Raw genomic sequence first — 14290 nt, 5'->3', positions numbered from 1 at the left:
GGCTGTAATCGAGACACGGGTACAATGTTGTGCTCTGCTTACGTTCACTCAGCATTAGATCATCAGCTTCTCTGTGTTGAAATGGGCTCCGTGGCTGTCATTTTAAAGCCACAGAATATTCTATCCCCAGGGATACACAAAGTTTGCCTAACTGTATTTTATTGTTGGATGTTCAGAACTTCCCCACTATTATAAATAACAATGCAAAGAACATCTTTTTGTGTCTTATCATTTGCATTCTTGCAAGTTCATTCCTTTGGATGCATTTCTAGAAATGGGATTATTGGGTCAAAGTATGGAGGTTTTTTTTGTTTTGTTTTGTTTTGCGGTACACGGGCCTCTCACGGTTGGGGCCTCTCCCGTTGTGGAGCACAGGCTCCGGACGCTCAGGCCCGGCGGCCATGGCTCACGGGCCCAGCCGCTCCGCGGCCATGTGGGATCTTCCCGGACCGGGGCACGAACCCGCGTCCCCTGCATCGGCAGGCGGACTCTCAACCACTGCACCACCAGGGAAGCCCTGATATTTTAGTAGTTTTTATGTAACTATTTCCCCATATATTATTTGTGTTGTCTCTCATTTGAATCACCTATCCAAAATTCCCAGTCTTTTTGACAGCACCCTGGGAGGCCAGAAAGTTCAGAATCAGCCTCTGGTGGCCCAAAGCTTCAGGACGCCAAGGGATCGCTTTCTGTGCCTGATTAGTGGCAAGGGACAACCTCTCCCAGGGACCCTTCAGCCACAGCTGCCCCTACTGCCAGGACAAGTCCAGCGGGCAATGTCGGGCTGACGGCTTGGGGCTTCTACTCCCTACCTCAGTCACGTGCCGCGGCCAAGCCCACGTGGCTTAGATATAGGGTTGCAGAATGTGGGCCAAGCAGCTGAAGGGACACTGCTCTGCCTTGTGTGACCTGAGGGCTGGCCATGAAGAAGCAGGTGCTGCTGAAGCCATTTCTGGAACTTTGAGTTGCTCCAGAGGGTGTCTCCCTAATGTGGGGCAAGTGAAGGTGATGGGGACAGGTTGGGAGAAGGCAAATGTCAATGGGGACGCAGGCCAGCCGGGAGGCCAAGAGAGACCCAGAAAAAGCCAGGAATAGAATCCGGGCTTCCTTTACATCCAAAATAATCCAGGTAGGGGCAGGCGGCAGAGAAGCTGGGCGCCAAAAGCCACATGGTGAGGCACCGTGGTTGAGACAGACACTGATGGCCTGGGTTCAAATCCCGGTGCTGCCCTGACTCGCTGTGAGACCACAGGCTGGTTTGCTCATCTCCCTGTGCCTCAGTTTCCTCACCTGTGAAATGGGTTCACAGTGCCCGTCACGGGGCTGTTGTCCGAGTTAACAGAGCCAATATATGTGTGCAGCTCAGCAGGTCTGTGCTCAGAAAACAAAAACTTCAGACGCGGGTGACGCACAGCCAGCCCACATCTCACCCGGCTGGTCCGCAGGAGGCCGCGGCGAAACGCAACCCACCAGCCAGCCGAGCTGAGAATGGTTTTTACATTTCACGTTAAAGAATTGTAAAGAATAAATAAATAACAGAGAAGAAAATGCGGCAGAGACCAGAGACGGGCCCGCAAAGCCTAAAATGTTAACGACCTGGTCCTTTAACAAAAAGTCGGCCAAGCCTGGTCTACAGACACCCAAGTTTCTGGTGGTCACAGAGAGGGGACGGGTGGTGTGGGGCAAGGACCTGAGGACTTAGGAGAGGAAGCAGCAGGACATCAGTGTGCGAGCGGAGGGCTGCACGGGAGGACCTGCGGGTCAGAGACAGTGCCGGGCCCAGCCGCGGGCACCCGCTCGCGCGTCCACAGGGGAACCGGGCTGGTGCGCCTCCGTGGGGTAGAGAAGCAGCCGCTGAGACACCTCGGGATGAGGTCCAGCCACGTGGTGTGGCCCCCTCCATCGGAGCTCAGAACCCAGATCTGGAGGGAACCAGAGAGGCCGCAGGGCCAGACCCCAGGGAAACAGCCGGCCCGTCCAGTCACCAGCCAGTCGGTGCTCCACACTACACTTGGGCCCAGGCACCTGGGACCCTCCTGAACACCCTCTGTCCCCAAAGACCCTAGCTGGACCTTCTGCACAGGGCTAACCTGGCCTGGACAGGGTGCTCCTTGAGAGAGGCCCTGGGATGGGGACGCAGGGACACCAATGCCATCCTTGGCTACACTCTAAGGATCACGTCTGCCCTCTCCTGGCCTGGTCCCTTGGGAAAGCGGCCCCTGCTTCATGCGCTGCCCCTAACAGCCACTCCGGTCTTCATCTGCCACTGCATGCCCAGCACAGCACCTGGTGACCCTGAGGGGGCGTTTGAATGCGTAAGTGATCGGCCCCCGAGGTCAGCTGTAAAGGGTCACAGTCCTCCTCCCACTTTCAGACGAGAGAGCAGAGCCCGGGAGAGGTGCAGGGCCTCATCTGAGGTCACCCTGCTGGTCAGCGGCAGAGCTGGGATCTGTCCCAGCACCGTCTGGCCCCAAAGCCCGGCTCTCTCACTGCAGCCAGCCTCGTGGGCGGACGGGGACCTGCAGGCACTGCGGGTGGGAAGGAGCTCTGCGGCTGGGTGGCGAGGAGACCTCCAGAGGAGCCCAGTTACCCCTGCCAGGGGACAGCCGGCCCCGGAAGACGGGCCCCGCGTGTCTTGCTCACTGCCGTCGCCCGAGGTCTGGCACTGGCCGGGTGCCCCGCAGGAATCTGCTGAGGGACCGAGGGGCCCCCAAGACCTTCCCGGTGGGACTCTGGAGCCCTGGCCCTACAGGGTCTCCCGGGAGCCCGAGCAGGGGGCCAGGGTGCAGCTTCTGAAGGTGCTGGGGACAGGGGGCCCCTGGGCCTCAGCTCCACATTTCACCGCCTTGAATGTAAAACAGGAGGGAGCGAGAGAGCAGGCGAGCACAGACACAAACAGCCCCCAGCCGCCAGCCTGTCCCCATCACCAAGAACCCTCCGCTCGGCCCTGCCAAGAGCCGGGGCCAGCAGTGGGCCTGGAGAATAAACATGTCACTGCAAGGCCAGCCCGCCGGACCTCTGGAGCCAAGAACCGCCGGAGGCTGTAAACAGTCTCTCTCTTGGCCGCAGACTCTGGCCCACCTCTCTGCGCTGGGAATTAGCACTTTGCCTGCCATAAAGACAGGGCAGGCGGGGGGGTGGGGGGGGTGGGGGGGCGTCTGGGGAGGGGCAGTGGGCAGGGAAGCTGGGCTGGCCCAGGGCCAGCACCTCCATCCTCGCAGCCTGCAAGCTCCCCCTTTCTCGAGGAGGCAGTGGGAGGCTGTGAATGAATGGGCCGCAGCGAGGCCCAGCTGGGCAGTGCCGGCCGCAGGCTGGAGAAGGGACAGGGGAGGGGTGAGGCCTCCTCTAGGGGCCCTGGACGTGGCCAGGGGCGGCAGATGCCTTTCACAGCACCCCAAACCCCACCTGGGGCTTCCAGCTGGATCTCGAGGAGGCAGGGGGTCCCTGGGCAGCAGAGGCCCAGGCCGCGCTGAGCAACCTCTCAGCCGTCTCGAAAAACCTCTCTCACCAGCCCTGGGGGGCAGCCACCACTCACTCTGCCTCGGACGGTTCCGGTTGCTGGTTCGTATCAGGCCCCAAAACTGCTGCCTTCATTTTGGTTCTACCCTCCAGAGCCACAGATCTTCTCGAAAGGCAACTCTAGCCATGCCACCCCCACTGGTACCCTTCAACGGAACCCTTGCCCTCCACATCATGGTGCTACCGGCCCTGCTTGCCTCCTCAGCCTCCGCCTTAGACAGCCTCCCCGCCATGTGCCTTTCTCCTGCCTCTGGGCCTCTGCACACGCTGTCCCCTCTACGGTGAATACTCTTGCCTCCTCTCTTATGCCTTGTTCACTTCCTCTTATTATTCAGACCTCGGATCAACAGTCACCTCCTCCAGGAAGCCTCCCAGACATCACCCCCCGCCATGAAGACAAAGGCCCCCATGACCTACTTTCCTCGCAGCACGTTCCTCTCCTTCCAAGCCCTTAGCCCGGCCACAACTGCTTGTGTGTCCGGTAACCAGCACCTGTCTCTCTCTCCCACCAGACTGGGAGATGTGCGAAGAAGGGGCTGTGTCTGGTTTCACACATCACGGTTTCTTAGTCACCAGGCACCTGGTCACACTCAGTAAATAAATCATTGTGGAATGAATGAATCAGTGAATGAAGGGGTCATCTGAATGGCAGTGTCACCTAGAAAGGTCACCCAAGCTCAGTTCAAATCCCCTCGCTGGTCTGGGAGGCCTTCACGAGCAGGCTGTGTCCCCCGCTCCTCGGAGCTCCCCATGGCTCCTGGCCCAGAGGGACACCCACACCCCCTGTGGACAAGAGCATCCCCCCACCACAGACTGTCACGACTGCGGGGATGAAAGGGTTTGGGGGAAACCAAAGGAAGGGAGAAAAAGCAAGGCTGTGATGACCGTGGCCTGAGCATGGACTGTCCGGCCAAATGTGGGTTCAAGTCTTGGCTCTGCTGTGCAGCCTTGGGTCAGTGGTCTGACCTCTCTGGGCTTCAGTTTCTTCCCCACAAAAAAGGACATGACGATCACAAGGGCTACGCAGAGGATCAAGCGACCTAAGATGTGCAAGTACGCAACCAGTGAGAGTCTGATGATTCATGATTCGGGAAAAGCACCTGTCCAGAACATTCTGGAGGCTTCAAGGGTTTTCTCCGGAATGTCCCAACCAGGGGCTTCAACGGCCTGGACTCTAGAACTCTGGGCCTGCGGGGTCCCGCCCACCCAGTTCTTACCCCGTAAGGAGCGCTGAGCACAGAGCACCCCTGGCTGCCTGGCAGGGGCAGGGCAGACCTTCATCACAGCAGATCTGGGGCTGCACGACCCTGCCTTCCAGGAGCTCAGCCTGCCTCTGGGGACACTGGGGTCCCAAGGAGGATGGCCCCATGGGGGGGTCAGCTCCCGCTGGGGAGAAGGCACAGCCTCGGGGTGCAAAGACCACAGTTTAAATCCCACTCCTTAACCACAGTGAGACACCACTGCACCCCACCGAGGCAGCTGGAATCAAAGAGACAGACAATAGCAAGTATTGGTGAGCATGTGGGGGGCTCAGAGGCCTCACAGCTGCAGGCGGGAATGGAAAACAGTCTGGCGGTAACCACGTAACCCAGCAATTCCACTCCCAGCTCTCTACCCAAGAGAATGAAAGCATTACACTCACACGGAGCCCCACACGGATGTTCACCGCTGTACTATTGACAACAGCCAAACAGCAGAAACACCCAACTGTCCATCATGTGATGAATGGATACACAAACGGATACATCCAGACAGTGAACACAACTCAGCCACAGAAAGGAAGTCCTGACACAGGCTCCCGCACGGATGAACCTTGAACACAATAGGCAAAGTGAAAGACAGCAGATGCAAAAGACCATGTATGAAATGATTCTATTCATATGAAATGCCCAGAACAGAAAAATCCATACAGACAGACAGATCCGAGCTCACTTTAGGGCTTGCGGGGTGGAGTGGAGACTGAGGAGCGACTGTTCACAGGCACACGGTTCCTCTTCGGGGTGATAAACACGCTCTAAAACAGGCAGCGGTGACGGCTACACGACCCTGCGAATACGCTAACCCTTGTGAATGTGAACTGTACCCGTTAGATGGGTGAACCGTGCGGTGTGTGGATTCTATCTCAACAAAGCTGTTATAAAAAAAAGACGACCGCAGTCCCTAGCCTCGGCTTCCTCATCTGTAAAGTGGGAGTGGCTCCAGGGTCTTGCCCTCCTTGCCCCTGGCTCTGCGTCCCATGAGGCAGGTCTGGGTGGCGCGCATCAGTGGGCCCTGGCCCTCCGGCTTCCGGCGGGAAGGGCCGGCAGACGAGAGGAGAGCAGGGTATTGGCTGCTCCAGCATCCTCCCCGCAGGGACACACGGACCGGCCGTGTCCGGTGTCCAGTGCACGGCCCTGCACACAGACCCCATGGCTCGCCGACAGCTCCCTCCTCCTGCCCTCGGGCCCCGGGGCTGCCCCTGCTGCCCTTACCGGCCCAGGGAGCTGCCCGCTGTGCTCTCGCTACGCCTGCCCATGCCTGGGCACACCGCCCCTGCTTTAAGCTCTCCTCGGCCGTGAACACAGGCGTGCCCCTGGCTGCCAGGACCCGCCCTGAGCAGGCCCGATGCTCACGCCTTGCAGAGGAGCTGCAGGCCTAGAAGGCCCACAGGTCAAGGCCGGCCCTTTAGAGGCTCTGTCTGAGTGGCCATCGGGAACCGGGTGCCAAGAAGGACAGCTGGAGGGAAGAGGACAGGGGTGGGGCCCCGGGGCAGAGGCCCCAGAGCCAGGTGGGAATTCAGAGCTCAGGTGCCCCGAGGTCCGGCTCCCAGAGGAAGGGACTACGGCCCAAAGAGCCACAGCATCTGGGGAGCAATCGTCCGTGGGGCCGCTGGGGCTGGGAGCCTCACTCCCCGTGAGCACAGATGTTCCAGAGGCGGGGCAGGAGGGGAGCGGGAGAGGCCGAGGGCTGGCCGGCCTCCCCGAGGGGCTGGGGCGCAGCCAGGAGGCCTGCAGCCTGTCACCAGGGCGGCGGCGGGGTGAGGCCAGACCCCCGTCCTCCCGTCCCGCCTGGACGCCCGGCCTCACTCCACCCTGGGCCTGGGGAGACCGCATCTAGACTCTGAGGAGGGTCCTCAGGCGAGAGCAGACGGAGGGAACTGGGTGTGATTTCTGTCCAAATGGAGGTTCCCAGGCCGTCAGCAAAGTCATCTCCAGACAGACACGCTCGGCCTCCAGAACCACAGAGGCCTTTCCAAGAGGCACGTGGGTCTCCGGGGCGGCAGGAGGCGGGGGGACGATTTCTTCCGTGGGTCCACCCTGAGGATCACAGCACCCCGTGAAGGCTGACAGCCCCAAGACTGTGAGAACTGGAAACGGGCACCTATTCACGAACGCCGCTACCAGGCAGCAGGCCCCCAGCCTCAGGAAGCCAGGCCGGGCCTTCGGCAGAGGCCCCTGGTGTCCACACCCCGCGCTGATGCCGCAGAGCCTCGCCCGGGCTCCCGCGGGAAGGTGGCTGGGGGGGAAACTCCCTGAGACCCTGGCACTCGGCTCCTTCCTGGGACGCTGCCGGATTCCAGAAGGCAGTGGGGACCCGGCAGGAGAGGGTCTGTGACGAGGACAGCCCACCCCGGCCCTCACCACCCAAGCTGACCGCCGCGGGGCAGGTGGGGCAGCCCTGGACCCCAGCTCTTCCATGTGGACCACAGAGCTGACGGGCCTCCACAGGCCTGGACGGGGGGCATCCTCCCACCCCACCTCCCTGAGCTTGGTTAAGGCCCCAGACCACCCACCAGGCTCTCATTTATCTGAAAATTTCCTTTTCAACTCACTATTTTAACCTTCTGAAGAGTGAAAAAAACAGCGTCATTCACCATCCACAGATGGTAAGGGAAATATATCAGGGATTTCGTTTGAAAGCACTCCTTTCTTCATCCTCAGTTCCAAAATCCAAAAGCCTTTGAGGGAAAAAAAATTCACAAGTTTGTGGCAAATTTTACTTTATGTCCATGTGACCACAATAATATATACATATAATATATATATACATATACACATATATATACAGAGAGAGAGATTTGAGTAAGACTCCGGGCCTGACACGTCTCGCTGCCATAAAATCGGAAGTGGAGCCCGAGGACAGCTTTCCTGCCATGTGATCCACGGCCAGTTCCACCTGCATCTCTGGGTTCCTAATAAGACTTCAGTCGTTTAAAAGCACCAACCACACCAGGAAATGCTGGCCCAGGGCAGAGGGCTTGGGACCCAGAGACCAGGGCCCTGAATTCAGGGCTGGCCCCCGCAGGACAGCTGTGTGACATGGGGGAAGTCAAATGACCTCTCTGAGCGAGGTTTCCTTGTCTCCCTGCTCCCGAAACAGAGCGTCTGTGCAGCCACTGAGACAATGAGACCAAAGTCCCTAGGAAACACTCCACAAATATTAATTATCCCTATGATGACACTGAAGTAGGAGAGATCAGTGATACTGGCCTGGCCGCCCGAGACTGGAGATACGGAAAACATTCAAGGATTCTTCCAAGAGGTCCCTGGCCCAGAGGGAACCTGGAGCCCCGGGAGAGAGAGAAAATTGGCTCACAAGGACAAGCCCCGTTAGTGACAGAAATGAGACGCAAGTGTATCTGAAGGTGGAAGGAAGCGGGAAGAAGAGCGTGACAGGGGACAGGTGAGGGAGAAGGTGATGCTGTCCTCAGACAGCAGAGGGAAGGGCGACAGTCCCAGCTACTTTTATTCAGGGCAAAGTCAGGTAGACATGGGGATCACGTCTTCCAGCCTAAGAAGTCTGTCTCCAGGCCTGGCTTGCCCCATCCCCCAGCTGCCGTCCGCATCGCCCCCTCGTCTGTGCTGGGACCACTGCAGTAGCCTCCCGCCTGCTCTCCCAGTCACTAGGCTCCAGACGGCACCTGGGCCTCCACACGGGAGTTGGCTTTGTCTCTGGTCACATCAGGCCCCCGCTCAAAATCCTTCCCCTGCTGCCCCTGGCTGAGGCACTTCGAGGGGTCAGAGTGTGCCCTCTGGACAGAATGTCCCCATTTAATCCCTTCTGGATCCTGAGCTCCCAAACTTAGATTTCAGAGAAGAAAAATAAAAAAGGGGCAGAGGCGCAAACTCCGAGTTCCCACCCAAAGCACTTTTGACAGACAAGAAAAAACTGCATATTTACACAGAAATAAAGGAGGGGGGATCTTGGTGCAGAAACTTGTCTCTCTTCGCAGCTAAGCCAATATGCCTCTGACAAACTAAACACAGTAGGACCTCTGTTGTGTATTCCTGGAGAAGGTGATTACACTTCAGAATAAACACATCTCCCTCGCCTGAGTTTTTGGTCAAAAGGACTGGTGTCTGTGCCCAGGTCCGTGTGAGCCACACTGGGGGACGGCGGAGTCCCACGCCCCAGCACACACCCGGCCAGCACAGAGGAGGTCTGGCCAGGAGGCAGCGCCGGGACCTGAGGAGCCAGGAGCCCGAGCGTGTGTACTGGGGGCGGGGTCTCTGCACTGCTCGTCAGAATCAGACGGCAGCGTCCAGGGTTGTCTGGGGGAAGTCTGGAGCACCTCTGAAGCCACCAGGGCCTCCCCTGGGGGGAGCTGTCAGCATCCACCCCCAAGTCCAGCCTCCGGCCAGCAGGACTCTGGAGCACCTCCTTCCCACCCTCCCAACTGTCTCACCTCTCCCACCAGCCACCACCGGACATGCTGCGTACTCTACCTGTCCACTCTTTACCGCCCGTCTCCCTGGCTGCAGGGTCAGCTCCGGGCGCGTAGGGACTCTGTGCTGTTCATGGCTTTGCGCCCCCTGCCTGTCCCGGGACAGGGCCTGGCCTGCGGCTGTCACTTAGAAAATGTCTGCCCAGTGAATGCACTGGGCCGGCCTCTCTCATCCATCCATTCATCCGACCAGCAGACGAAGATCCCTTTCTCTTTCACATCTAGGGACATGTGAGCTCCTTCCTCTGTGAGCCCCCGTCCCCATGGCTGGGGGCTGGGGTGACCTGTTCCGTGACCCTGAGAGCCCCCCAGGGTTACGGGACGGCTGGGAGCTGGATGCAACCAGGGTTTCCTGTTTCCTTCCCTCCTCTCACCTCCAAACAGGCACCGGGAGCAAGGACCCCTGAGGACCACAGCTCAGCGTACAGCATCCCCCATGTGGGAGGATTCAACCAATTACATATGTATGTGTAACGGAATCAGTGTGCTGTACGGCAGAAATCAACACAATGTATACCAACTATACTTCAACAAAAATAAATAAATTAAATTAAATTAAAAAAAAAGAAAAGGCATTCTTGGCTGGAAGTAAGAACTGCTGCCTCCTTGGAGAAAAAACGTTCAGTTTGTCATTGACTGAATCTAGAAATTGCCCTGTACGCTCATCACACATTGAAGGTGGAGTAAGTTCATGCTGACTTTGCTCCGATCGGACCAGCTCAGCTCCAGCCACGAGGCTGAGGGTCAGCCCTGGTACAGCTGTGCTGCATGGACGAGCCGCCCTTTTCCAGCTATCAGAGCTCTTAGAATTTTCCCATTTTGCCAACCGGGAGACAGAGGCCCTGGATTAAGGGGCTTCGCTCCAGGGTGACACAGAGCGGGGACGCCAGGACCAGGTTCCCTGACCTGGGTGACACATGGCCTCGATCCTGGGAGAGAACTGCCAAGTGACCGGGGGTACGGAGGTGTCGACTTCAGCCCTGCCGAGGGGCTGATGCTCTCGGGACCGTCGGCAGCTGGAGAAACACAGCCCCTGTTATGTTTCTTCTTGAATTGCAATTTGGTGAGCTGATTTCTTTGGGATTTGAGGCCCTCAGCTGAGATACAGAGTCAAGATTTTAAAGCTGGAAGGGCCCTGGGGGTCAGAAGCCTTCCCCGCCCTTGCCCAGGCGAGTGAGGGCCTCCCTGTGTTTCCAGTCTGTTCCCCTGGGGCTGACCCCCGGCTCGGCCCTTGTCCCACTGGTCCTGGGATCGCCTGCCCATCTGTCCAGCTTCCCCACCAGGCTCTGAGCTGCTCAGGACTGGTGCTCTCCACCGTGCCTGGCACACAAAAGGTGCTCAATAAGTGGTTGCTCAACGAGTGAATCGACCCACCCCCGCTTCTGAGCCCAAGGAAACAGAGAAGTTTACGCTGATGGTCCAAGGTGACCAGATTAGCCAACGGGTCCCCAGCAGAGTCTCGAGACTCCCAAGCACAGAGTGACCTTCAAATTCAGTTAAAAATGGATTATGCTGACCTTAATAAAAGATCCATTTAGCTTCTAGATGAGAGAACACAAATTCCAGCAGGTCCCGCCCCGTCTAAACACGCGGCGCGCGGGGCTTCCTCCCAGTGCTGCTGGGGAGCATGGGCACAGGATGATAGCACGTCACTGGAGGAATTTATGGAGCTGCCCAAGGTCTGGGCAGGCCTGGCTGCCAGCAAGGGTGGGGAGAGCAGCCTGGGTCCCACTCGCGGTGGAGACAAGCTGACCTTTTAAAAGCCTCAGATCAAACTCTATCTAATACTCTGTAATGGGGACTTCCCGGGTGGTAAAGAATCCGCCTTCCAACGCAGGGGACGCGGGTTCGAACCCTGGTCTGGGAACTAAGATCCCACATGCCGCGGGGCAACTAAGCCCGAGTACCACAGCTATTGAGCTCCCGTGCCCCCAACGAGAGAGCCCGCGGGCCGCAAACTACAGAGCCCATACGCTCTGGAGCCCGCACGCCACAACTAGAGGGAAGCCTGAGAGCTGCAACTAGAGAGAAACCCAAGCAGACCGCGCGCCGTAATGAAAAGATGCCGCACGCCTCGACAAAGATCCCGTGTGCGGCAACTAAGGCCCGACGCAGCCAAAAAAAAAAAGGAAAATAAATAAATAAAATTTAACAATATTTAAAAAAATACTCTGTAATGGCCTATATGGGAAAAGAATCTAAAAGAGTGGATATATATGTATATGTGTAACTGATTCACTTTGCTGTACACCTGAAACTCACACAACATTGTAAACCAACTGTACTCCAAAAAAAGTTAAAAATAAAATGACATAAAAACCTCAGATTGAATAAAAAAAAATCCCCAATGCCCCCAACACAAGGGGAGTCCTGGGCACACAAGGGGGTCATTTTTTCCTTTTCTCCTGAAATTGAAAAACGTTAACACACACTCATTGCATGAGTCAAACAGTGCAGGAGCATGTGGGTAGAAAGCCGGCCATTCCCCTTGCTCTCTCCGTACAATCAGACGCAGCTCCTTCCCCACTTTTCTCCGTCTTCACATGAACACAAAAGTCCAGAGAGGAGAGCGGCTTTCTCTCCCATCACCTAGACTCTCCTAGAGCCAGGAATCGACATCACACGGGCATCGCTCCAGTGGCGGCACTCATCACGGATCCCCAAACCCTTACAAGCCCCCAGTCCAGAAGTTCTGGAGACCAAAACTGCTCTGCACCCGTTTGTCAGCAAAACCTGCCCTGCCTGAAGGCTATATATAGTCCCCGCTTCTCTCCCACCGGGTATTCACATTGTGCCACAGGGACAGGACGGGGTTTGATTCCACGGTGCTGCCCCTGGCCCTGCTGAGGCGTTAAGTAAAATGCAGCATCAGCACTAAAGAATCTTACTAAGAGGCTGAAAAAATTCAGCAACGTTTCTGGCCTGAAAGGCATCCGGCAAGGGATGTGGACCAGAAGTGACATGAACGGCAGCTGCTAACGTTCACGGCAACAAGCTCTCCTCCTTTCTAACCTTTTCACGGTATTCACGGTAGCACAGTGCCCGGGACGTCCTGAATCTTCTCTGTCACAGAGAAATTCACGGGGTATTTTCTGCTACCACATGCGATGCTGCAGCAGACACCCGGATACACACACACAGACACACAGACACACACACACACAGACACACACACAGACACACACACAGACACACACACACACACAGACACAGACACACACACACACACACAGACACACACACACACACACACACACACACACACACACACACACACACACACACACACACACACACACACACACACACACACACACACACACACACACACACACACTGGAGTCCTGTTTTCTACAGGGTTCATCAGCAGTGCATACCCCAAATGGTGGTGGAAACACACTGCAGATGAAGACAGCTAGGTGCCACGTGGCAGTGTTCCAAGACGCTGAAATCAGAGAGCTGAATCCAAGTCCTGGGTCTGCAGACTGGCAGCTGTATGACTCAGGGCAAGTGACTTAATCTCTCTGGGCCACGGGGAAAATGAGAAGCTCTGAGGCTACATCCAGCTCCCACTGCGGCCCAGGCCTGGGTTATAGCAGCCACCTCCCAAGGGGGTTATACCTGTTTCCTTTTCTTCTCCCAACCTGCCTGCCTAACGCCACTCAGAAAAATCCTTCTTTTAAAAAAGAGACATGCACCCCAGTGTTCACTGCAGCACTATTTACAACAGCCAGGACGTGGACGCAAGTTAAGTGTCCATCGAGAGAGGAATGGATAAAGAAGGTGTGGTACATATATACAATGGAATATTACTCAGCCATAAAAAGGAATGAAATTAAGTTATTTGTAGTGAGGTGGATGAACCTAGAGTCTGTCATACAGATTGAAGCAAGTCAAAAAGAGAAAAACAAATACCATATGCTAACGCATATATATGGAATCTAAAACAAAAGGTACTGATGAATCTAGTGGTCGGGCAGGAATAAAGATATAAATGTAGAGAATGGACTTGAGGACACGGGGTAGGAGGGGGAAGCTGGGGCACAGTGAGAGAGTGGCATGGACATATATACACTACCGAGTGTAAAATGGATAGCTAGTGGGAAGCAGCCGCATAGCACAGGGAGATCAGCTCGGTGCTCTGCGACAACCTAGAGGGGTGGGATAGGGAGGGTGGGAAGGGGGGAGACGCAAGAGGGAGGGGATATGGGGATACTTGTATACGTATAGCTGATTCACTTTGTTGTATAACAGAAACGAACATAGAATTGTGAAGCAATTATACGCCAATAAAGATGTATTAAAAAATAAAATAAAAATGTGCTACTTCAAAAATAAAATAAAATAAAGCCACTTCTGTTACGTTGCTCTCAACCCTCACTCCAAACACAATGGCTTTTCATTGCCCCAGTGAATGGAGTCCAATCTCCTCTGTTGGTTTAAGAAAAAACAAACAAACAAAAACCTTATATTAAAAATAATAAACCACCTGAAATTCTGTCAACCTGGCTGGCTTCATCTGTGCCTGTTTCTCCCCCATCTGAGCACATCCACACACAAGGGCACGTGGCTTGATCACGGTGGGTGGACAGCCCTGCATCCCAGTGTCTGCCCTTTACATTATCTCTTAAGTGTTTTCTATGCTGAGAAGGAGACTTCACGTTGATCTGAGAGCCACTGACCCTACGACCGTCCCCAGCAGAGCTACACCCGCCTTGCATGCTTGCTTGTAGCCACATCAGCCTCCTCTTTAAAAAAAATACAAAGACTTCGGCCGCTTGTATCCTGCCCCCCTGGGCACTTCTGCCCACCTCAGCCCTGGCATCAGAACCTCAACATCTCACACTGGAGAGTGTCTTGTTAAGTACTTCCTGAAATACATTGTGCAGAACAGAAGTCCTTCCCCTGCCTAGAGGGTCACAGTGCATGTCAGTGCATTAAAGGCACTGATAAGTCCTGCAGCACACGACCCCGTTTAGCTTTCTTTAATCCCCTGTTTCCCAAATGTACGTGAATGAGGAAAAAAATCATGCCAACACCCGAGTCCTTAGTGTTCCTTGGCACACA

At 56.0% G+C, this 14290-nt stretch overlaps 1 protein-coding gene across 3 annotated transcripts in view; it reads right to left on the bottom strand.

Moving 5' to 3' along the window:
* Positions 1-14290, bottom strand: part of GSE1 (Gse1 coiled-coil protein) — a 416808-nt gene that overhangs the window by 380254 nt on the left and 22264 nt on the right. The gene's annotated exons all lie outside the window — the stretch shown is intronic.

The sequence above is a fragment of the Lagenorhynchus albirostris genome, chromosome 19 (genome assembly GCF_949774975.1).
Source record: "Lagenorhynchus albirostris chromosome 19, mLagAlb1.1, whole genome shotgun sequence".
In the NCBI taxonomy this organism is placed as follows: Eukaryota; Metazoa; Chordata; class Mammalia; order Artiodactyla; family Delphinidae; genus Lagenorhynchus; species Lagenorhynchus albirostris.
The sequence above is the reverse complement of the archived record's forward strand: the minus strand, read 5'-3'. Positions and strand labels throughout refer to the sequence as shown.